Below are 2,585 nucleotides of genomic sequence, written 5' to 3'. Positions count from 1 at the left end.
CAGGCAATGCTCTTAACCTCTGAACCATCTCTCCAGCCCAAGGCCTCTTTTTCTTAACTTGCTTTTGTCAGGTGTTTGTCACAGCAAAAAAAAAAAAGTAGACAACATAGGGTCACACAGTGTGCTACATCAGGCCTGACCAGGGGTTGTAGGAAAGACTCCTCCACCTGCCAGCACCTTTTCCCTCCCAGAGACACAAGTACCAGGATCATATTCACCACTCAAGCCTGGAACCTGAGTACATGGTCCTTCAAGGCCGCTCCTCATTAGAAGAGAGGCTGCTGATGTGCCATCCTGAGGAATGAGAGCCCCACCTTTCACCATAATCACTAGGCAGTAAGGGCTCTGCAGGCTCCAGCTGGGGTTGTTCGGAGAGACTAGCGAAGCATCCCAAACAGAAAGCTTCTGCAGCACCGCCTGACCTTGTCTCGGTTCCTGTGCTCACCTGGGTCTGCTCATGCCTCCTGTCGGTTTTATAAATGGCCCAGTTTTCCTGTAATTTCTTCAGTAGGTTATAGATAATGAACCTTGTGGAGTGCTGGGGGGAGGCGGGGAAGTTCTTTGTCTAGCACAGGTGTGCCTAGATCCTGAGCTTATTGAAGTATAGAGATGTATAAGTCCTCAGACCCAGTGGCTATCTCTGTGATTAGATGACCTGAGGTGACAAAAAGCCAGGGAAGGCCAGGTCCTGAAAGCAGAGTAACCCATGCTCAAAAACAACGTATACATATGGAAGGATTCAAAAATTCTAAAGTGGTTGTGGGTGTGGCTCAGTGGCAGAACATTTTTCTTGAATGTATGAGACCATGCCTGAGGTCCCCAGAACCATAGAAAAAATAAAACAAATGTCATTGAGCATGGTAGTCCATAGTTTGTAATCCCAGCTGATTCAGATGCTAAGGAAAGAGAATTGGAGGTATAAGATCAAATAGGCAAGTTAATGAGACGCTGTCTCGAAATTAATTTTTGTTTAGACAGGGTCTCATGTGGCTCAGGCTAGCCTCAAGCTTGTTCTGTAGCTGATACTGGTCTTCAAATAATTTTTTCAAAGGCTAGTGTTGTAGCTTAGTGGTCAAAGGCTAACCTAATGTAGAGATCAGGCTGTACTTGCTCTAAGTTACTACATTTTATGTGAAACCACAGCTTTCAGGCTGTGCCTTGTCTTGGGTGACTCCATTTTACAAGCAGCGTGTGACTCTATTCTGAGTGCAGAAGTAGAGGCAGGGCAACCCTGTATCTCATTCAAGCACATAGGCACCACCACCTTTCCAGCACCACCCATGAGGCACAGACTGATAATTGACATTACTAAGAAATTGCAAAGTTACCACCTACAAGCTTATCAAAATATATTGGAACACAAGGACACATGGGTGCATTAAAATGGTCTCAGAAAAGCCAGGCCTTTCTGGGTAGTGGTGGTGCACACCTTTACTCCCAGCCCTTCCAAGGCAGAGGCAGGCAGATCTTTGAGTTCGCGGCCAGCCTGGTCCAGGGTTACACGGAGAAACCTGTCTCTAAAAAGAAAAAAGAAAAAAAGAAATTGAATGTATTGAATACACCAGACACTTAAAAAGAGAGAAAACTAACTCTCCCATGGCAGCAGTGGTGGCAGAGATAGTCCCATAAACTGACATCTGACCGTCACATGACCGTCACATGACCATCACATGGCCATCAGAAGCAATATGTGCCTTGAGGGATGTATAGACATAAAAAAAGCTCCTTATTGTTCCCTGGGGCAGGATGTCTGACTACTGGTCACTCTCCACTCAAATTTCAGTCTGTCCACTTTTCCGTCTGGACGCAGTCCTGCCATGGCCCTGCTCCTGCACTTCTCCAACAACTCTCCCTTGTCGCTAGTTAATTAATATCTTATCTAACCACATGCAAATAAGCTCTCTGCCTCTGTCCTCAGTGAAACCTCTCTGAATTCACCTCTGTCTTTGTTAGCGTTACTATTGCTGTGATGAAACACCATGACCAAAAACAGCAATTTAAGGAAGAAAAGGTTTGTTTTGTTGACGCTTCTGAAGTCACAATCCATTAAGGGAAGCCAAGGCAGGAAACTTAAACCCAGCTTGCTCATCATAGCTTGTTCAGGACTATCTATCTATCTATCTATCTATCTATCTATCTATCTATCTATCTATCTATCTATCCCTATCTATCTATCTACCTCTCTCCCTCCCTTACCCCCCCCCTTCAGTTTTTCAAGACAGGGTTTCTCTGTGCAGCCTTGGCTGTCTTGGAACTCACTCTATAGATTAGGCTGGCCTCTTGTCTTCTGAGTGCTGGAATTAAATGCAAGCAGCACTAAACTCAAGTCAACCTGCTTTCTTGTAGAATCTAGGACTACCAGCTGAGAGTTGTCCTCCACCCATAATGTGCTGTGCCTTCCCTTATCAATCACTAATTAAGGAAATGTCACACAGGCCTGCTTACAACCCAGTCTTACAGAGGCATTTTCTCCAGTGATGTCCCCTCCTTTCTGATGACTCTGGCTTATATCAATTTGGCGTAAAATTAGTCATCCCAACCTTTTCATGGTTATTGTTTCTTTTTTTTTAAATTTATTTATTTAT

Source organism: Microtus ochrogaster, chromosome 8 (genome assembly GCF_000317375.1).
Source record: "Microtus ochrogaster isolate Prairie Vole_2 chromosome 8, MicOch1.0, whole genome shotgun sequence".
In the NCBI taxonomy this organism is placed as follows: Eukaryota; Metazoa; Chordata; class Mammalia; order Rodentia; family Cricetidae; genus Microtus; species Microtus ochrogaster.
This window is presented reverse-complemented; position numbering follows the sequence as displayed.